This window comes from Vidua macroura, chromosome 6, assembly GCF_024509145.1.
Source record: "Vidua macroura isolate BioBank_ID:100142 chromosome 6, ASM2450914v1, whole genome shotgun sequence".
NCBI classification, from domain to species: Eukaryota; Metazoa; Chordata; class Aves; order Passeriformes; family Viduidae; genus Vidua; species Vidua macroura.
The window spans coordinates 18,695,108-18,718,686 of record NC_071576.1 but is presented as its reverse complement, the minus strand read 5'-3'; the positions used below and the strand labels follow the sequence as shown (position 1 = coordinate 18,718,686).

The 23,579-nt window shown below is 37.0% G+C and overlaps 1 protein-coding gene across 3 annotated transcripts in view; it reads left to right on the top strand.

The window, feature by feature from the left end:
* The window catches only part of FLRT2 (fibronectin leucine rich transmembrane protein 2), a 62,862-nt gene that overhangs the window by 24,897 nt on the left and 14,386 nt on the right, over positions 1–23,579 (top strand). Inside the window, exon 2 of one of the 3 annotated variants that reach the window (XM_053981069.1) lies at positions 5,811–5,862. The exons of the other annotated variants lie outside the window; for them this stretch is intronic. The gene's annotated coding sequence lies outside the window, so the exon portion shown is untranslated. The remainder of the gene's footprint in view (positions 1–5,810; positions 5,863–23,579) is intronic. 3 annotated transcript variants of the gene reach the window in all.

The following is a 23,579-nucleotide window of genomic DNA, read 5'->3' as shown; positions in this document are numbered from 1 at the left end:
CACTGCTCTAAAATAGAATTATGTTGAAATTATTAAAATACTGAAACATTTTAAGTATTGGTGCATTTATATTGTTATGTAACAAAAGTTTTAGCTTTTAGTTTTAGTTTTAGTAGGCTGGGACAACAACAGCTGGGAAGGGAGACTTGAATGTGTGAGTCAATCACAAAACACTTGAGTGGCTTTGCCAAGACGGAGGGAGGGAGGGAGGGAGGGAGGGAGGAAGGAAGGAAGGAAGGAAGGAAGGAAGGAAGGAAGGAAGGAAGGAAGGAAGGAAGGAAGGAAGGAAGGAAGGAAGGAAGGAAGGAAGGAAGGAAGGAAGGAAGGAAGGAAGGAAGGAAGGAAGGAAGGAAGGAAGGAAGGAAGGAAGGAAGGAAGGAAGGAAGGAAGGAAGGAAGGAAGGAAGGAAGGAAGGAAGGAAGGAAGGAAGGAAGGAAGGAAGGAAGGAAGGAAGGAAGGAAGGAAGGAAGGAAGGAAGGACAGATTAGTATGCTTGAAGTATCTCCAGTAGGTAATGAAATTTTGATCATTAGTATAAGAAGGGTTAAAACTATTTAGAGCATTGAAGAGAGTATTAAAAAACACCATGTTTGAACTGGAGCAGGTACATAGGCCAGCTGCTATGATAACTAGAGGAATGAAGAAGCTGCTTTACATGAGAGGACTGAAAGAGCTGGATTTAGCCTAGCAAAATAATAGCTGAGAAAAAGTATGATTGCCTTCTATAAATAAATGGGGGCAGAAGGAAGATGAGTTATTTTTGCTAAAGGACAAGGTTACACAAGAACAAATGAATATAAACCAGCTATGAATGCGTTTATTCCACAAATTCATAAAAAGGGTTTTAAGATGGAGCTCAAATGAGATGAATGGGATTATATGACATGATTATTTATGATAGCAGGGAATTGGATTCATTGACCCAGGATGCCTCCTCTAGTTCTACAGCATGTGCTTGTACAAATCACAGTTCTGTTCTCTGACTAGTAGATCACCTATTTCTGTGATTAGCTACTTCCTTTGCTGACATCTTGTAAAACTTTGATTTTTGTTTCCAGCAGTGATGCTGTCAAGCAGTTGGGTTTAGACCCACCCCCCACCCCCCCCCCCCCCCCGGCCCCCCACTTTTTTCCCCCCCTTTTTTTTAATATATAAGAGAAATAATGTTATGCTTCTGCATTTTCCAGTATTTTTGGCAAAAAATCAGATCAGGGTAAGTGGAGGCAAGAAATTATATGAAATGTAGGTGGTAAACTTTCTGAGCAGGAATTATGTATGAGTAGGTATGAACAGGTAAAACAACTAGTTTTACGCCACTCTTTTTCAAATACAAGCATTTCAAATATAAACATGCATGTTACATAATAATGTTGGTATAAAAGGTATTAACAGTTGCTTTTTTTTAACATTAAAGAAGTGTTTTATTTTTACAGACATGTAGGAAATTCAAATACAGACATGTATTTCCCTGTAGTTTTTTTTTCTAAGTTCCACTGGCTCCACAGAAATTTCTTGCTCTGTCAGATCATCAAGCTGATTTTGTGAGTGACCTGATGCCTTGAAGGGCCACATTTGCTTAGGGTGACCTAATTGGCTCAGGTGACTGAGGTGCATCTGCTTATCTTGGTTACTCACATTCCTTTCTTGATAAGTTGGATAGACAGAATTATCTTTTCAAGAACATGCATTGTTGGTAATTTGCCTAGAAGGCCATGTGTGTAAGTACCTCTATAGTCATTGGCTATGATGTTGCAAGAACTTGTTAGCCAAAGAAAATGGTAAGCAACTGGTAAAGTGGTATACAAAATAAAAATCTTTAGTAGACAGAAAGTTTCTCTTTGTCTTTTATTTTTGTTTTGAAAAATAAGTACATATATTATTGCAGTACAGCTGAGTGATTTGGGGAAGTGGTAACAGAAAGAAAGAAAATTTTGGGAAGACTTAAATGCTAAATTTTTTATTCATCCACTGTGAGTTGTGAGGGCTGTTAGTCAGACAAAATGGCTCATCAGTCATAATGTTCAGAATTTTTCTCTGGTACTGAGCATGTGCCGGATCTGACTGTGATATTATCAGGCATGCTAAGCAAATATTAAGGAGTGTGAGAGCAGCAATGCAGAAAAATTCAAACTAGTGTTGCATTATGCCCTGTCAGTCACAGTGAATGTGGCCTGACACAGCATGGTATTTGTGCCCAGATGGTCTCAAGGGCTTAAAATTCTTAAAAGGAAAGTTTCTTGTGAGCTAGGTTATTAAGAGTTTCATCTGAATAAGGAATGAAGGTTGTGGTCCTTTAGAAAAACTGTGTCCCAAGAGATTCCTATATTTTTGTCAATTGAAAATGATGGCAAGCAGTGGCATCATATTTTTTGTATAGCAATATTTATATTAATAGCCATCACATAACAGCTGAAAAACATTCCTTTTCTATCTGGGCATGTCGCCTCAGTATATTAGCAAGGGTTCAAGAACAGAAGATGACAGGCTTTCGTAGAGAATCATGCTGTTAAAATAACATTCTCTCCTGTGCCATAGCTTCTGGCACTGGAACCCACCATCCTGCTGTAAATTGCTGACATCAGTGTAGTACAGCATTAATATTATAATTTTAACCCTTTTGAAACTGTTTCTCTGGTAAGCCTTTATCATATTTAGAACGAAGAGTAGAAACTTTTGTAGGAAAACATACACATACACCTATACAGTGTATTTCCTATTGACAGATTTCAGAAAAAAGACTTCAGATTTTCTTTAGAACTCTCACTGTTTTTTCAAAATGATGGCATTAATGATGATGGCCCTTTAATTTATAAGTGAAAGAAAAACGAGATTCTGTATATTTAAAATGTTGTCTTTCAGAAATTCCTGATAAACTCTGTCAGCATCAATGTATTAATTTCAATAACTGAAGAGTGAGAAAGAGGGAAAAGGGGGAGAGGGAGAAGCACTGAGCTGTTTCAATGGCGTTCTCGTTTTGTTTTGGTGACTTTAACTCCTTTCAATATATCAATCATAAATCACAGTTCTTCTCCATTTAATGCTATGCAACTTTTAGATTACATCTGTTACTGTGAAACATGGCCTTTGTGATTTTTTGTACACATTTTGCTCTGATGTTTCTTTATTCATAAAGAAATAATCTAACTATAGATATGTCTGAATGCAAAATCAGAAGGCAAAATGGGCATCCAGTTAACCAAGGCTTCTTGATCTGCAAGAGGGAAAAAGCATTTGCAGCATCAATTTACAAGTTGTAGATAAATTTCTGAACTTCACTACAGAGAAACTGAAGTAGAAACAAACTGTGATTAGTGATTTGAATAAGTGCAGAAGGGTTTTGTACATTTTTGGAAACAGGCATCACACAAATGCTGACCAAATAACACAAATACTAACCAAATCTGAGCTTCTTAACAGAATCACAGTGTGAATTACAATTTGGAGAAGTCTCTTATATTTTAAATTAATACCTAAATTTAATTCTTTCTGTTAACTCCTTAAGAAATTGGCCTTTTCCTAGGACACATGGTAGATGAAATCTTTACTCATTTTGCCTACCCTGCATAAGTACTCTGTTCTGCAGCAAAACTCTTCCAGGTGTAAGAAATACTTTCTCACCCCACATACTAGAGATTCCCAGCTACACTGGGTCAGACTGCTTTAAATTCAACTTCTTTTCTGCCTTTCAAACAGCTATCTAATTTAAAATATGTATATATATATATATATATATATCTTTGCAGCCCCTCATGGCATGAAAATGAAACCTTCTGTCATTTGTTTGTCTGCAGTCAAATAAAAGGTGATAACAAAGTGAAAAAGTTTATTAGATTTTCTGCTCCTGTGATGACCTTCATTGGCAGAAATTCTGTTATATAGAGTTTGACCCAAAAGTATTCTTGGTATAATTCCTTTAAATCTAGTTTTCTGTTTCCATCAAATTCTACTAGTTTGTAGGGGGTCTGATTTCATGTGGAATTTAACTTACAAGATGTGGGATAAGAGAACAGAAGTTGATAAAAGGTACAACAGCTTAGATTGCCAAAATTGACATATTCATCCCTGAATGTGTCTCTTTTTTTTCAATGCCCTTACAGTGTGTAGAGACAGAGGAAAACTGAAAGAATGAACTTTTATGCTGCAAAATTGTGTTTAATATACAGACAGCTATAACGAGCTCATCTGGTTTAAAGTATTATTTTGAGGTTTTTTTGCTTGGAAAAGCACTGAGTTGTTCATATATATCTTCTTCCTTGTTGCCTTTGCTGAAGCAAGGACAGACACACTTCTTCCCATGAAGCTAATTACCCACTAACAAAACAATGCACAAACAGAAAGTATCACTTTGATTCATCCCTGGAAAATACCTTATCTTCCAACCTGCATCATCATAGAGGCATATCCCACTATTTGTGGAGGTGATGATAGGCTAGTGAGGTTCCTAAGCTTCTTGGACTTCTGTCACTCCTCTTCACACCAGCTCTATTTTTACCTCTTCATGACCCTAAATCCAGCAACCCCATTCCTCTGCAAACTATGAATTTCTGCAGTGGTTTTGCTGTCCCACGTTGCAATTCCTGTTACTGTTTGAGTTCAGCTGATTTTTTTTTTAATTTTTTTTTTTTTTTTTTTTTTTTTTTTTTTTTGTTATTTCTTATGTCTTATTCCACCATCTTTTTAGTTCTTGACTAAATTATTAAGTGTAGGTGTCTGCTGCAGGGCTTAGGGATTTAGCTAAAAGCTCTCATTAATGTTAATGGAGGTCATACATAAATCTATGTTCAACATAGAGAATTTTTTTCCCTTCTTTTTTTGGTGAAGGGTGAAATGAGTGTGATCAATTTTTCTTTGATACTATATGAAGAAGGTTGAGAATAAAGGCATTTAAATTACTTCTCAATTTGATGCAGAGTGGAAAATACACTAACATGCCTGTAGATTGTACTGTATTTTCCCATCCTGTCATTTCAGTGAGTAGAAAAAATTTAGTTTCAACTTTTTCAATTATTAATTGTTGTAGTGCCGGTTTATCAGACTGAAAGTCTCAAACAATGAATGTCTCTATTCAAAGAAGAAATACAGCAGAGGTGCTATGGAAGTATGAGCCATGCTTTCATCCTCCTTTTACACATACACATAATCTGATTCTGTCCCTCATCTTATCTCAGAGGGACCTTTCTAGGGAATAACTGGGTAGTTTCATCTCCATTACTGTTTGGGGATTTTTGGCGTCCCAAGGGCACAGTTACTGCAAATGGGAATTGTGGTTTTGGCTGTAGCCAGTGGTCGCTGCACTGGAATCTGATTCCTTATGTCACACTGCCTTATTTCAGAACTGCCATCAAGCTGGTGACAGTTGTTGGGTCCAGTTGAGATTAATTTGAAATATCATGCCAAAGTTTGAGGGATTTTGTAGTCTATTTTCAAAGTTTTCAACCAAATATTTCCTCATATATTAATTTAATACCATGTCTACAATCTGTGCTATTTTCTGGACACTCTTTCCAATCTAAACCTTTATAGGCTGAAGCTAGGAGCAAGTCATGCAGAAACTCATATAGATCTGTCTGACTTTGATGTGGAAGCTAGGGCTAATTGCATTTGACCCTTACTGCTTTGGGGTGAATCTAAACTATCCCAGCTCTAAATCCTGATTATTTTTTATTTGTAACTCAAAAACCCATGTAAAAAGGAGAACTATGTTGGATTTTATAATTTTAAAATATTTTTTTTTCTCTAATAGTAATAACAAATAGAACTCTTGATATTTTCCAAAGCATCTTACCTCAGCTTTAATAATTTTTTTCCAGATTTACCAGATACTTAATGCTATTGGTAACTATGAGACCTGAACTAGGCAATGTGAGTATGACCATGGCACTTTTTTTTTTTTTTTTTTTTTCAGAATATATGCCCAGAATATATGTTAATCCACATCTGTGTAAATCCAAATCCACCTTTACTACCTTCCTGACTCCAAGGAGCCAGGGCAATTGGTGGGAACTTGGCCAAGCAAAGGTGCGATTATCTGTTCTCTCTGTGAAAAATTGTGAGACTGATTGAAATCAACCCTCAGAGTTCAGTGGTCCCACTTCAGTAGTAGGAGGATACCGGTTTGCATGAGCACTGAAAATATCAGCAATGTCTAAATAGTACTCAAACCCAAATTGCAATTAAAAATTTAATTATAGCAATGCAGTACAAAGCTTTTTAATGTCATTGATTCAGAACTTTTCACCAGAAAATATGCACTGATGAAAAGTACATACCAATCGAGTGCTAGACATCTAAAATCCTATTAGAAACCTTGTGGTTGCTTAAAATCTTCCAAATACAGCTATTCACTTTTCTGCTTCAGCTAGTTGTTCTATAGCATTTATCTAGCCTACAGAAATGTTTGGTGAATTGTTCATGTTTACGACATGTAAATCAAGTGTCCCTGTTACTCATGCACTGCTAACAGCTCTTAGTCTGAAAAACTTCCTGATCTCACTCAGAGCTTGCCTGCCATACCTCTAAGCTTCATTAATTTTTGACAGTTCTTCATGGGTTAAGATCTTACTTTCTTTGTGTAATCATGGTGTCTAAATGGTAGGTATAATAATTTGCCATTTAGAAAGCACTCACATGTGAACATTATTAGGATTATATTCTTGAAAATGGGGAACATTAGTAAAATATTCAAACAAATATTCAAATGTAGTCCTAGCATTAGTTATATCTGTATTTTTAATCAATATAACTACAAAATTTGATTTCTTATGTCTGGTATTCCCATCTGGGTTTTGACTCAATAATTATAGTAGTAGCTAATTGCAAATTCTATATTTAAGTTGGCTAGGAATTTCTTTACAAAGGATTACATTGAGCTCTTCTTTCAGAAACTTCCATATCTGTCTTTTTTACAGCAGAAATCTGATATTAGTTAAGAGATAACCCTGTGATTTTTTTCCCAAACAATTCAATTTCTGATTTGGTTTTAATACAAAGTGTTAAACATTGCAATTTCTGTTCTCTTTTTTATATCACCAGTAAGTACACACCTTTTCTAATCTATCTGAAGCTGCTGGTAAGGTTTTGAGGACATTCTTCACTTTTGACAGCGTTTAGAATAGTTGCAGTGGGGATGAAGGCCAGAGCCTCCCCATGGACACGTGCTTTCATCCCCATTAATCCAAGAAGAGCCAGGTGTGCTGAGCACCCGTCACTGAGACTGGGGACACACTGGACATATGTCCCCATCCTGTTCTGCTCCCACTGTCAGTGAAGCAAGTGAGGTAGGAGCTCCTGCATGGCTCTAGTAATGCCTCGATGATTTTTCACGAACATATTGTTTCCCCTGTAGAGGTATGTTCTGAACTTGTCTTCCAGTCCAGCTTTTCTCTGGCAGAGAAAAATCAAGTGCCTCTAAATTTTGCAAGTACCAGAGTTACCTTAAAGTAACAGGTCAGGCATTATAGTAGAGCAGAGATATCAGAGCCTAGGTCACGTGAGGTCCAGGGATTTACAAAGCCTTTGTGGCAGCATTATGTTCAGTAGAGGTGTGAGGAGAGTATTGATTCTGCATTGGTATTGTTAGCATTGATAGAAAAATACCAGAAGGAGCTTTGCAACCATTCACACTGGTTGTTTTGCCTACTATTATAAGCTGCAGGCTAGGAAATTTGTTTTAAAGCCCAGTTTAAGATGAAAAGTCAAAACAATTCTGGCAACACAAGTAATATGGGGTTCACAAGTAAGAGCAGCTTCTTACTTGTGAATTTATTAAAGGAAACTCCCCACGTGGTCCCCCGTGTGAGCATAGAGAATAGAATACACACTAAGGAGGAAAACAATGCCTTCTCTCCAAATATAAGTGGAGAGAGAAAATGGGTTAAAACCCAAGCCCGACAATAGATTTAACTGAAAGCATTTTTTTCATCCTTGCTGAGTGTGTACTTGAGACTGTGTTGCTCCAAGGAACACAGAAGAGTGCTAAGTAAAAGAGAAGATGCATCCATTCCTTTTCCCCTTCACAACTGTTGTCCAGCAGTTAATAGTAGAAAATGTCCTAAACCCAGAATTTTTCACCTTATCCGAAGGGCAAATATATACAATAGGAGACCATCAAAACCTTTGAAACAAATTTAATGCAATCAAGAAATGTAATGTTTTCAAACCTGTGTAGGTAGTAATATACTAGATAATCAGGATTCTTATCACAAGTTTATCCTGGTTTTCTGTAGAATTTGACTATTCTTTTTTGAGACCTTATTGATGTACAATTTATCTTCTCTGTTTTGTGCATTTTTGCATTGGTCCTAATTACAGAAGGGAAGTCTACCTGAAGATATTTCACTTGTAACCATAAAAGATGTCTCATGATATGCTGCTCTTTCCATACTTTTTGAGTCCTTCATTACTTTTTAATTCCCGATTCCTGGACTCATCATCTGCAGTACTTTTTCAGTAAATTATCACTTAACAATATTTAATTGTCAATTTAGTTGATGTTTTTGCTCAACTCATTGCAAGCCAATATATTTATGTGGTGTTTACTTCCAGGTATTCCTACTCCTTTGACACCTAGCCTCCCCAAACTTCAACTTTTAACTTTAAAGAAACATTGAAACACATGTTTTATTAAAATCAATAGGTCAAGAGAACCTTTGCACATGTGGCCTTCAGGAGGGAAGTGTCTGCTAGATACTATTGTACTTAGAGATGAAATGGAGTCAGACCAAATATAATGAACTGTCCTAGCTGCATGTCAGTGATTTTATAGGTTTTCTAATATTCATTTCTTCTTGATTATGCATTTGCTGGTCTTCTTTTGGAATGGAGCATCATTACCTAATGTTTCTACTATATTTGAGAGGTGAAAAGTAATTTAGCACGGAAGTACATTTACTGTTAAGTGTTAAATGCTCTTGCTGTTTCCTATGGGTAGAGCCTGGACATCCTTAAATCCATTTATTTAGCAGAGACCTCTTTCAAGAAAGATGTATTTATTTCCATGTTTCTTTCATTAATGCTGTTTTGGAAAGATATCCGCACACTAAAGGAAACAAAATGTTCAGCTCACAAATCTAAGGGGAGCTTGGAGCTGCTGAGAAAAAAATTACTTTGATATTTAAGAGGGGTAAAAAAACCCCTTAGAAATTCTGTTTTGAAAAATTAAGAATAAAAGAAGTATTCACTTTCCAACCAAATACAATTCTTTCAGAAATCCAAATGCCATTTAGTTTATGTAAGTCATGGGAGGGAGAGAATATCAGTCAGAAGCCCGTCCACGCTTGCTGAAATCCACAGAAACCTCCTGGAGTGGATTGTGCTTCATGTTGGGGAGTGCAGAGATGAGGGAGGAAGAATGTTGAACAAATGTGCAGCAGAGAAAAAGGGAATGAAAAGGTGGAAATACAGACGTGTGTGTGTGTGAACTTAGGTCATTGCCACACAACAGGGGAAAGAACATCCAGTACAGGGTTCCAGTTGGGTTCTTCCTTGGCATCGTGCTGATACCAATGAGAGCTTCAGGGTGAGGGAGGTGGAGAGGGCATTGATTTTTTTAGAAGGATGTGTGTAAAAGTAAAATACAACAATGCCTGGAATGAGTTAAAGTTTTGGCTGGCATTAATTAGTGAGACTGCTGTTAATACACAGTGGTGTTTTTATCTCTGCTTCCAATTAAATCAAACCATGGCAGTGAGATTTTACATGGTGCAGGATGGTGCACTGCATCACCAGATGAAATTTTAGGATAAATTTTCATTTTAAAAAGTGAATTACACCCTTAAATATCCCATGAAACTGATAGAGCCCATTATCTTGTTTATTATTCAGGTCTTTAAAAAATCCCTTGATGCAGCAATAATTGCTTTCCTGAATCAACTGAATTTATGTAAAACAAAGTTTCAGCTACTTTCTTGAAAATATTTCTTTCAAGCCTATTACACTAAATGTTGTTCAGAATAGTCCCAAGAAACTTGGAGAAAATTGCCTTTTTGCTATTTTTCCCTAACACACTGAAACTACTCTCTTGCAGTTTTATGTCCTTGTCATTCCACAAAGTATTAACTGTGTTTTCCTACTGAGCCGCCACTGTTAGCAGTATAACTATTGCATAAGCTGCACAACTACATATCTCGAATTATAAAGTGGGGTGGAGAAGTCAAGTCAAGATATTGGCATTCTATGCAGTTAACAGAATATAGCACTATAAGTGATGATATTTGGACCAGCCCTCCAGGCTCATTTACTTCAGTAATTCTTTCTGTTCATGGGCATAAAAATTCTCTCAAGGTCACACCCAAGGTTAAATCATGGGAACTTCAAAATGGGAAACCTTAAAAAATACTTCTGAAAATAAAACAAAGGGCTTACTGAAACTAATGGGAAATTTTCCATTGACTTCAAAGGCATTAGAATAGAATCAGAGCCATGAAGCTTCATACATGGGAAAGGAATCCATGACTATGATTTTGTAGTAGTTTCTCAAAATTATACATTTCCTATGGACCACCTTCTTTTACCAATTTTAATAATTTCTGGCCTCTCTTGAATTAAATAACATAGTCTTGCAACCTAATGCAAATAAACCTACTTCAAAAATAGAAAATATGAGAAATAGAGCATTATAGAACTTGAATATTCAAAATTAAGCAATAAAATAACTCCCAGTAAAGTCTTTTTAACACCCTATTAAAAACACCAATATTAATTTTGTTGAGAAAACATGCAGATGACAGATGTTATGATGACATATTAGCACATGACATTGGGAAGAAAGTTATAATGGAGAGTGTTTTCTGTTGTTTTTTGGTTTGGTTTGGTTTGAGTTTTTTTAGGTTTTTTTTAAGAGAGAAAGAACATTCACATTCTCAAACTTCATTATCACATTGTGGCATCTGTTTTAAAAAAATAAATATTTATACACAACTCTTAGATAAGTTTAGAAATAAACCTGAAAACAAAAGAAAAAAAAAAAACCAAAAATACTTTTACAACTTCTTTTTACTGTTTTCTTCAAATATATGTGCCATACCTTAGTCAGACTTCAGTTTGAAGTGTCAAAATATTATGCAGTATGTTCTCAACCAGACAAGCACAATAAAATGGCTATTTTCTTCACAGGAGAATTTGGCCCTGGAAGCAGAAATTCCTGAAAATGGGAGTGATATATTTGCATTCATTTTTCCTTGCTTTTTGGGCACATTTACATGAGTCTTGAGAAGAACCTTAGCAGTGAATTGTAAGCTGTTGTGTTGAGTTTGTCTTACACCACTTTCTATGGGCATTTCCACCAGAAAAGTCAATCCTAGAAATTCTGAGCATTGAACATGAACCCAAAAACTCTTCATGTGACTAATACGACCAACTGCAATTAATGACACTTCCAATAATAAGCTGTCTCATAGCTGTAATTTGCAGACTTTATCGTACAATTCAAAATCATCCATATATTTTAGAAAATCATAATATTTGAATCAAGAGCACTCTAGGAACAGAATAAAAGGTGATTTTTTTTTGCTATTGCAATTTTTTGTCTCCGTCTGAGGTCTAAAATTGCTCATCCAATGAATAGTAAAAAGAGTTGCAAGAAGTGGTGAAAGACAGAAAGATTATTTAACTTTGTCACAAAGTTGTCCACATAGCAGAGTTGAATCAAGGATTTGGGGTAATCTGCAGCATTAGCAACATGAGGTTAATTTTTTTTCCTAATGTAGTAAAATAATTGCCATGAATTCTACCATGTCTTATTCAGGCCACATTAAAACCTGCATGCTGTATAATCCAGGCACTTTAATCCATATAATTCTCAATATGCCAAGTTTATATTTCTTTTTCTTTCTTCCGTTCATATTTGATATGTGCAAATATTCCTTCCGGCTTTCACTCTGCATAGTTACTCAAAAGCCAAGACAAATTCCTTCTGCAATTCAGAAAAGGCAGACTTGCAACTTTTCAGCATTTAAAAAGCCTTTTGTCACATACTGTCAGAAAGAACAAGGTAAAACCAGCATGGTCACTTTAATAGTTGGTGCTTAAAACAAAGATGGATTTGAATAGTTGCCTTGCTTTTCTGCAGTGTATGTTTGTGCTGTTCTCTGCACGGCACTATAGTTTCCAAGCTGTCTTAACCACAACATCAGGGGAAGTTGTGTGCTTGTTTCCCTGTATCCTTGTAAATCATACTGTCTATTTACATGCTTTCAAGAAACAAAAAAAAATTTTGAGTGCTTGTATTAAATTGAGTTCCCCACTGTGACACTGGTCTTCTTCCCTCTACTTGCTTTGAGTGACTCTGTCTGAGGTTGGTAGTAAAGGCTAAAAGGAAAAAAACAAACCAAAACAACAAAGCTGAAACAGTCAAACCTCAGGCCATTAAGGGCCATGTCTTCAAAGTCATATGTCTAAGCAGAGAGGACATGTGGTTTCATCGATTGAATGTAGACTGAGAGACAGGAACTTGTAACTTTTAATTTTACTTGTGCTCCCGTCTCACTTTGCAACCCTTAAGCAAGTTTATTCAACTCTGCCAAAGATCTAGCATTGTCTTTTGTGGAGTCACAACACCAGTCCCAAAGGCCAAGGCAGATTTAGGCCACACTTTGAGTTGTACTCATTCTGGTCTACTCCAAGGGAGCAAGAAGCCATCCTGAAGGTAGGTCAGAATAACCGCCCAAGCTAGTACAATTATGTGCACTAAATCGCAAGCTTTCATGTTATCCTCAAGCTCTTGGCCTTAGTCTGCTATATCCCATATACTGGGTCTTATTCTGTATTTCTTGGGAAAGTCTGAGCTGCTTTTGATTCCAGCTGTGCAATTGAGCAATTTCTGTATGCAGTTCGCAGCTGAACCCAGAACACACCTGTGTCTCAGTTTCTCAATCTAAACTAAAAAATAAAAATGCTTTTTGAATTCCAGGAGGAGGATAATGATGCCTGTCATGCCATGACTTTGTGAGGGATCTTTAGCTAACCCTGGGAACAAAAGCAGCTGAAGCACATACTCTTACCTCCTTGGAGAAAATAGGGTGGGATTCGCAGCAGGAAGAGCAAACCACACATCAGCTCCTGGCCAAGGTGTTGCTTTCAGTGGCAGGGCTGCCTGCGAGAGCAGGAGTCTGGGCTCTGGCCCAGGAGGTCAGCTCCAGGACCCCGTTGCCATTGCCTATGGATGAACCGGGGAATTAGCTCCACTCCTGCTGACAGCCATCTGGTCCGAAGCAAGGCCAGTGCTGCTGCTCCAGGACAGAGCTTGCAAACCCCAAACTGACATGAGTAAATGAGCACTAGGGTGAATATAACTGACTGTAGCTGCTATTAGCAATAAAAATACTTCACAAAGCCAGCACATAACCATATGAGGCCAGATCTTTTGATTCCTTACTTTGAGGAGGGAAATCGAAAACCTTAAAGTTTTCAAAAAAAGTAACAGGGGAGGAAAATGTCCTCTGTTTCTACCATGATACTGGCTAAATTAAGTCTGTGGTACTGCTCCAGATGCTGTTTCTTTGCCTGTTGAACACAAGCAGCAGAGAACACTTCATCTTGTGAATTTTTGTTACTTTTTTAGTGAGATATCTGGGACATTCTACCCACACAACTTGACAGAGAATGCTGCTTTCAGGTGCTTAGCTTCATTTACCTTTTATTATGCTCGGGAGAGATAGAGTTGTCATAAATATTTAAGTGGGAAGCTACGTAGGATAATTGAATTAATCAGTCATTTTTTTACTTAATGCTCATACTGAGTTTAAGAAACACATCCACTGGTGTTATGTCTGATTATAGGTTCTGACTTGCAACCTGATTTTACTGTGAATCTTAATATGCTTGTCATGTCTTTTATGGCATCTTCTCCTTGAACCAGTGGGTCCAGAAGTACTTAACCTTGTCTTTCCTGAGATGCAAGACTTTGTGATTATAGGTATGAGAATAAGGATTGCAAATGTAAATTATAAGGGATGTCCAGGCCACCATAGCATTTCTTAGAAAAATTAATGACTTCATTGATTAAACAGCACCATTTAGAGGTGCAGGGGTATTCTACTTGCCAAACATTAGAAGGATGGTGTCATTTTCCATCCTGTCTTTATCTACTGCTTCTAACTGTAAGGTCATTCTCATCCAAAGAGCTTGTCATAGAAGAAATCAGTGTCTACCAACAAGAGAAACTGAAGACTGGAGATTTTTTCTGTCAGTGGAGTGACACTCCAAGCTCCCCTTTTAGAGACCTGCCTGTCTGCTTCTGGCTCAGTATTTAATCAAAGGTTTGCCATCAGGAAAAAGAAACCATCGCGCAAGCATTGCCTCCTCTTCACTCCACTTTGGACTCCACTTCTCCTAAGGAATAGCCTTAAGCTGCCACCTCATTTTTCACCATACTGATGGTGACTGATGGCTGGACACTACTGTCCTAGTCTGGGTTAGAAAGGATGATGAGAAAGGTGAATAATGTTGTATACAATGACAAGTATGACTGTGCCCAACAGATCCTGGGATATAATTATGGTTTAGGAATAAAGCAGTGTTTGAACTCTCACAGCTGTGTTAACATTCTGGGATGATATTTACTATGTCCTGCAGTAATTGATGCAAAAGCTGACCTGACTCCCTGAGAGAGAGGTTGCAAATATAAAATGGAAAGAAAATCATCTTCTGGGATTACAAATTTTGACTTTATTTTTTAGAGAAGAAAATAAGCAATCTTTGTTGGCTGTTACCAAGCATTTACTAAGTGCCAGTACCACAACTGCCAAGAAAGAATGTCTGGATTTTATTTATTTATTTTTAGGACATTCAAACAGGAGGAAAATAGTGATTGTTTAGAAAACAGACTTTAAATGTTATGATTGTTATTGCTTAGGTTAACAATGGCAGAGAGTAGTGGAAGTTTTTGAAGTGTTCATCCACAAAAAGGGGAAAGTCATTGATCAGGATGGATGTTGGTGTATTATGGGTGGTGATAGAATGGAATCGACTGCAGTATCAGAAGAAAAGATGTGGTTATCCTCTGCTTTTGTTTCTTTTTATCACTATATTTATTCTGAAATTTTATTTGTGATAAGTGTCTCATTTAGAAAGGGAGACATTTTTTCTAAACTGTCCTTACACTGAAACACAAGTAAAGTTACAGATTCTGTATGTTAGTGGAAGATGAGGATATTTCTAAATATCTACCTCAAAGGAGGTGAAGTGAGATGGTGAGCAAGTCTTCCTTCAAAGGATTGTGTTTGACAACCTTCCCAGCAGTCAAAAAGGAAACGACATAACCTAGAAAGTTCACAGACTTCATATAGAGTTTATATAGCAGCTGATTGGATGACCTCTTTCACCAAAGTTTCACTGAGAAGAAAGATCCCATTTATATAATACAAAGAATACAAAGGGAATGGAAAAATAAAAAAGACATTTATACAAAAATTAGCTAAATGAAAATTACAGGTGTGTTCTAACTGAAACACTCGATTCAAAACAGTCTGAATTTCAAGTCAATGCAATTCTATATACAGATATTTTGGCTTGGCTGGGTTTTTCTATATAGGAAAGGTGCAGAGGTCATTGAAGGAAATTGTATAAAACATGATGATATGTTTCAGTTCCTTCTGTGGTCACTACTTCACTCCTTACAGTTTCCAGTCCTCTAAAGCTAAAGCAGAACATTTCTATTTAGGGAACCAGAACTTAGCCCTGGAAGCACATTTTTCCATCATCATTTTACCATTTTATTTTCTTACATGCCTTAAAAACTCATGGTCTTAAAAGCAAAATAGACCAGTAAAGTCACCTTCCTTGTTGCTTTTGAAATGCTCCTGAGAATACATTATTTGGTCAGTTTAGGTTTAACATTATATTTATGGTCATTAGCAACTATCCAGAATTTCAAAATGCAGAATTTGAGCTGTTTCAATGACTTTTAAGCTATCAGATACATTATGGGATAGCACCATATCTAATTTCTGTCTCAAATACTCTGGGAATGTAATGGACAGGTCCATGCATGCTGCATATCTGTTGCTGTGCTCAGTCCCTAGTTCAGAGCATAAGATATGATTGACCAAAACAAAAAATTCTCAGTTGAGACAGACCAACAGTCCATCTATCTCAGTGCTTTGTCTCCAATGAAGACAGGATATTATTGGAGTTGCTTTTTGCCATCCAGTTTCCCCCTGTACACATCCAGAAGTGCCTAAAATACTGGAACTAGACATATTAGAGGGTGCATCCCTTTCTTGTCTTTTTAAGGGAACCTATTAAAGACCAATAAATTGTGGAACCATTTCCACAGAAATTTTCACTTCACTATCTATTGTGTAAAGAAATATTTTTTGTTACCTGTTTTACAGATACCTTACTAATTTTAATGAATCACAGTTTCTCTTGGTATTCAAAATAGATTTTTTATGCAATAATTTTCCTAATTCCATGCTTCTTATGAGGCAGTGTGAGTCAGAAGCTTCCCAGGTGGAGAGTGGTATTTGCAGTTCATATGCTGCAGGTACCTATTCAAATCACCTCATATTTTCTTTTGTTCCAGTGCAGCTCAGTGATTTGTGGGAAGTGAACTCAGAAAGTGACCAGAACAGCCACAGTGAATGTGTTTAAACATTGACATGTGCTTAGTCAGTCCTTATCTGTGCTTTAAAAGTAGTTGTTATTAATAATAGTAATAAACACTATTGCTTTGACAAGATTTCTTCCTTCATATAAGCCCTAAGCAGAAGATTTGATTATTTTTTTTTTAAAGGGGGCTAATACTTGAAATATTTTCAGAATATTTCAAGATTTTTTTTCCTCTTGAATAGAGGATGGTTTTCTGTTTCACTGGAGCAGAGGAGGGCAATATCTCCCAAGAGACTTAAAGGCCTTGAAGGTAGTTGCTGCCAGGGTGGGTTTGTTTGAGCATGTGTTTGGATAGAGCATGTAGCAGCATCTCTCACGATGTGTGTTATTAGGAAATGCAGTTTATTTTAATCCAAATAGGAAGGAAAGAATTTTTAAAATAATACTTTACAGTAAACAAACTCAGCTGTTTTGGGCTGAACTCTTATGAGTCAATAAGTCTTATCCATTGGAATAACTGTAACTGTTTTATTTTTTGTCCTTTACTACTTCACACTACTTCTTGAATTATGGTCAGCTGTTTGCTGTAATGGGTCAGACATGTCTAGATAGACTTAAAGTGAAATGTCTGAGAAATTCTTGCCAAATCCAAACTGAAGGCATATGGGGTGGTGGTGGTGGTGATGGGTGAAGCCTCAGATGACTTCCCCCCTTCATATTTATTCTAATCACCAGTGCCTCTCTGTCGTCTAAGCTGTGTATTCTACATAACACAACACAAATGCAGTAGCCCAGAGAAAGAGGTGGAATAAAAAGGGATTTGCACTAAAAGAAAATTTCCTTTGAGCAATCAAAGCAACATCTGCAGTTAGACAAGTTCTCAAAATCCTTTTTCCAGGCTGCTTATAGGCTCTTCTGCCATTCATGTCTTCATATAAAGCAGATTTTGATATTTTTCCTCATCTGCTCTTCTTCCACATACACATGTATGTATCCAGTGTATGCAATGAAACAGGAAGGTGCAAGCCCATGCCTGCTCTTTTGCATATAGCAACAGCAATATTTCCATGGCTGTCAAAGTTGATTTGCATTTAAATTATCTTAATTTATAACCTCCTATAAAAAAGAGCATGTAGATGTCAGAGCAGATGAGCAGAGGTAATTTTGCTGAAAATACCATGGATTGCATGTACTGTCTTTGTACCCTACATCAATGGGTTATGCCAGCTATGTGCCTTATTAGCAGAAGTGTGAAGAAGAACCTGTGCATTTGGTATGTAAAATTTTGGTGTAGACATAAATCAAAATCCAAGATTTCCCATACTTACAAAGATACTTGCATTAGAGACCTACCTCAGTTTTTCATACAAAAAAAAACCCATCAGCAAATTCCCAAATCCTGTAGCAGATCTTTATATGTAGTTCATTTAAAGTACCCAGAGGTCTGCACAGAAAACATGAGTGTCTTCTTATTTGATTCATGCAGTGACCTGAAAAAATAGAGTCCTTACAAACAAAAGAAAACAATAATTGCATTTTTGAGCAGGCATATTTTGCTGCCTGCAGAATAGCTTGTAACTCTATCTCACCTTTTCTTTATATATTTCCCCCTCTGGCTCTCTCTCAGGTTTTATTGTTGTGCACTGCCTCTCTGCCTTTCTGAACTCATTTGAGAGGTCCAGTTTTGTATAATCACAAAATGCTGATAATATTTGTGATTCCTTGCAATAACAACTCTGCTGAAAAGTAGCACAAGGACACATATTGATAAGGACTCTGCTGCCTGGAATAATTTGGCACATGTCAGATGGAATTTACATTTGAGCTGGAGGCCAACTCCAGGCTTCTGCACCTCTTAGGACCCACTTAAAAGCTACTAAGAGAGTTTAAGTGGTTTGCAAGTCTCTTGTTGGCTGTCTGCACGTGGCTAAAAATCACCTACCATGAAGCATTAATAGCAGAGGACTATGGTCTTTGCTTTACTGTTGGTATGTGTCATTTTTGAGCGTCCTGGCGATTTTGATCAACTGATGCAGCTACACACAGACCTCAAAGATAAAGGGGAGAAGTGGAAAAACAAAGCAGAATTGCTTTCTGTGTTCTTTTCCATCTTTGTCAGGATCGTTCAACATAAAGGCTTTGAACTTTACAGTTGAAATAAGCTTAGATAAGCTCTTTTAAAAATGTTTTAGAGAAGTTATTTAGAAAATATAATGATAGAAGCTTCAGGAGAGAATAGCAGAGCTTTATTCTGTTCTGAGCTGCTTCTTCATAAATGCACAAAGATGGCAGACTCTTTGCTGTGTATGCACTCTGTACATTGTGGACAAAATTAGATCTATTGCCATTACTGGGTCCTCCTTTCTTGGTTCATGGTCGGAAGACTTGTGATTTGGTATATCAGGTGAAAGTATTCATACAGAATATTCAGTTCTACAGTCATCAGCATGGGGCAAAAAAAAAATTGGCTGGAGCAACACATCCAGATTCTGGAAATTATGTCTGTTTGGCTCTGCTTTGTCTTTGAGCACCTTCTGTGTTGGCAGCATCTCTGCTCCTTCAAGGAAATAGTATACCGGAAGGAAGACTGAAAAGTGACTTAAATCACAACTGCAGATGTAAACACCATTTCTTCTGCTGCTCTGTCTCTTCTTCCCCAGGGAACTGAGCTGCTGCCAGAAATTAAAGGCAGATAGTAGTTTCTTGGTTGATGTGAACTGTTGCAGTCAGTGTTTAAACATATAATCGGCACTCCTTCATCCTGCAGGCTGGCTAACACTGCCTGTATGTATTATTTTGTGATCCCTTAAGAGTTCTCAGGAGATTCTTGTGGTTTTAATTCCACAAGCTGAGAATCATTGGGTTAGAAATGTCTATTTACTATTTCTAGCTTGCTCTTATTTCTACTTAGAGCTAAAACTGAAGCTGCCCCATGTTAAATTCTGTCCCATGCAGCCTTCTTTCCTCAAAGAACTTTCAAGGTTAAATGGGAGGTCTGAATGGCTCTTGGGGAAAGGGAGTAGTGTAGCCTTTCACTAAATCAGAACCAAATCAGAGCAAAGTGACAAAAATTTTGCTATCTGTCAGAATCAGGACCTGAGGAGGACTCACATCCCCATTGCTACAAAGAAATTCTTTAATATTATCATCTTTTCTTCAATCCTTTTAATCCTCAGATGTATACATTCTTAGGATATGTGCTTGAACAGCAACACTAAAAAGAGACAACAGGACTCTCTCATTGAAAATAGTTATTATTTTCTGGAATCTTGAATGACAATTCAAGATTGGAATCTTGGATGACAATTAGCAAAAAAAAATAGCAGAACCAAACAAAAGTAAGTGAGGTAAAAAGATCTGTTGATGGTCTGTACCCTTGGTAAACTCTTCTCTCCTACTGCCTCTGGTGTTTCTTTCCTCTCTGTACTCAGAAAATCAGTGGGTTTACTGGTGTCTAGATAACCAGTGTCTGGATGTTTTTGTTTTGCTATAAGGCAGTTACAGTTGCAGCTATACCTTCAGTGTTTAACATTACTGATTTTTTTTTCTGATGAAATGTAGGAGCACAAGTTGTTTCCTGTATGAATTGTGTCGTATCTGGTGCAGTGAGATTATTGCACTTTCTCCACCTGTGCATACAGAAAAGTGCAATTGGATCACTGGGAAACGATAACAAATCCAGATCCCCAGGCTCTTGTCAGGCACTGTTGATGCTGAAATATTGTACAGTTGATAAATAATTCAGCTATTTAGCTGAACGGGATTTCAGAGGCTTAGCTGTACATTCTTCATCCATCATCTTAATATCTTTCCCCTTTACTGATAACTGACCATCTGATGGCAATGATTTAAGAATTTTGTTTGATAACCTTCTATTTGCCTGTTACAGGGAGTGTCATATAAGCAAGATTTTTTTCTATATCTGGGGAACATTTTTTGTTCACTGGCCCCATAAGTGACTATACCATACATGACAGATTCTTTGAAGCAGAAGTTAAGACTGCAAACAACTTTAATAATCCTTCTTTATAGCTCCTAAGTGTTTATGGAGTAGTTCTTAGAGCTGTGAAGGAGCAGCATGCTAAGTAATATTAAAATAGGAAGGAGAGACCTCCATCTGCCTTTGTTGGAAAGATGAACATATGATGACACTTTCAACTTTATTTATATTGAGGTGTCTAAGAAGTTGAGGGGCAGCTCCTTCCACATTTTTTTTTCCAGGCCATATGCTACAAATATAAAATACAAGAATATCACAGCCCACACCCATTTGCCTGAGATCCTAAACAAAAAATACCCCACAAGGTGAAGTGACGCCGTAGAGGATCTCATCAATGATGTAGCACCATGCAACACATTAAAAATGTGTCAAAATGTTGTCTCCAAAGCAGCAATGCTTAGCCACTTAGGTCACTAAAAGCAGCTTTCTCAAATTCTCCACAGATGTTTTGCCAGGCTGGCCACATATCTCTAGATAAAAGCAAACTGTTTGCTTCACAGTGTAGAATAATTTATGGGTACGGACCAATTTGTTTGCAAAGAAACAGCAGGTTGCCATCAGTTTTTCTTAGTACAAAATGCATTATGCTAACCACAGTACAGAATGCATGTGTTCCAAAAGGGGAATTATTTGAAATTAGTTTAGTATTAATAGTTTTTCTCAAACAGTCGTGTCCAGTTTTATCAAGGAAAGCTGTAAGCCTTCTGAAAAATGGTCAAGAAGGCAAAGAAAAATTATCTTTCTATTTCTTTCACTTAAGTGCAGCTGTCCAGAGGCAGATAATTCCACAACAATTTTCATGGGTTTAAATTGTGGAATGTAAACACTATTTTACAAATGCTTTTATGAGGTAGAATTGTGTCCAAATTTATGTTTTTGGGTAAAAAAGTATTTTTTTTATTCTTCCCCTATTGTTTTTTCTCTCTCTGTCTCTGGTCACAATGGATCAGAAAACATTAGACCTCAGGCACATTTCCCATTGAAAACATTATCAAACCTGACAAATCTACATGCAGGTTTTTTGCTTCAGTAAAATAATATATTTTAATGAAAATGTATTTTGTTGAAACATTCGGGGTAGCTCCTCATGTGAGATTCATCTGCCATTTCCAGCTTTCTCAAACCAACTTCACATCATCACAGGGTACATTCCTTGGTGAGTTTATGGAGTTCTAGATGAGATCCATCAAAACTATTTCACTTAAGATATGAGAACAGCTTTTGGGGATGAAAGACTAGGGTTTTAATATACTGCCATACTAAATAGATCATTCTCACTGTTTGACAAATTTGTTAAGTTTGGAAACACTGCGGCATTAGACTGGTGAAAAATTAAAGTAGGCCTTGGGGCAAGGTTAATAAAGACACCAATAACCTTTTTGCTATTAGGTGCAATACTCCATTTAATATGAGTCCTGAAGGTGATCATCTGTTCATCTTTGCCCACTGGAGTGAAAATATCATGATGGTCACCATCTGGAGTAGTTTTTCAGCAATCAGCAATTTTATAATGAAGGCAGGGATATTTCCCTATAAAAATATGCTTGGGCTATCAATGACTTTTGGCTGCCTTGAAGTCCTACACAACTCAGAAGCTCGCCTTGGTTAAAAACCTGGAATTCTGCACCTTTTCTTCTTCCTTGTGTTCTGCGAGGGAGTCCTGTCTGCTCATGTATAGGCAATTAAAGATTTTGCTTTTTAATTTGCCATGTGTGTCCTTATTAACTTTTATTCTAACAACTACAATTAGTTGTAATACTAGGCTTGGATGTTTCCTACATTAGAATTCAGGACTCAACAGGCAGGATATTCTTGGTGGCAGTTTTCTATTTCTAGCACTCCTAAGATGAAATTATCAATATAAATAGGTCCATGTAAGATTAATTCATGCAGACAGTCATTCAGATAAGACTGGGTGGTATGACAAACCAAAACATGAATTTGGATGGATATGTCTTCCAGTAGACCTTCTACAGTATTTCATTTATGGGTTTTATTACTAAAAAAGTCTTATTTTTAAAACTATTTAATAACTAAATTTGTATTTACCTATGTGTGTGCAAGCAAGGATTTTTCTTTTTTTTTTTTTTTTTTTTGCCACAGGCTGCAAACACAGTTGTTTCTGGGCTCAGAAGTTTGTTTGTTTTCACAGATGAGGTAGTCTTGATGAAGTTGTGCAGTGTCAAATTTTCAGAATAACTTCCTTCTATTACAATTCAGTAACTGTTAAACACAAGAATGAAGATAACATTAGTCTAGGCAGTCTCCACACCTGAACTTTGGCACTTCGACACCCATTTATGGAGAAGTGTGAGGAGCTGAGCAGGGTGTGTCGTACAGCACAGTGCCTGGCAGGGTGACTGGCAGCCTTGAATTCATGGCCCCACCACTAATGCTATTGATCTTGTAGCTGTTTCAGCTCTGCTTCCTGGAGTACTGCAGTCACTCTAGTGATTATGTCTTGTAGTAGGATCTCTCTCTTGACCTGTTACTGGATCCTGTTACTGCAAGGAAAAAATCTGTTCTACCTGAGCTTTTTCCCCCCAAAACCTATCTATTTTCCATTATTTGTTCTCTTTTCTCTCCCTCCCTCTTACATGACTCCTCATGCCTATGAAGTAATTTCACTTTGTAGTAACTCACAAGTAAAAAAGTCTTGAACAATGAAGCTGGGAATAGTGCTTTTATAAGAATACATGAACATTAATTTTCCCAGTAACAAAGTCCTGTACAACTCAGTTTGTCAGGTATGTAACAAAGATGCCATCAAACAAGTCAGTAGTCACAGACAACTTTGAGGAAGAAGTGTGTGCATGTGTGTGAGGACAGACAAAGTGGGAAGAACACAAGTCCCACATTTATTTATTTATTTGTTTATTCAGGGGAGAGAAAGTTTCCTGCTGGCTTAGCTCCCTCTCCTGGCAGTCAGGAATTGGGCTGCATCAGAGTCCTGTTGAACCTGTACACTACCCAAATTTCCAAAGACAAAGCTCTTGTTCACTATAATAGCATGACTTTTAAAAAGGGATTT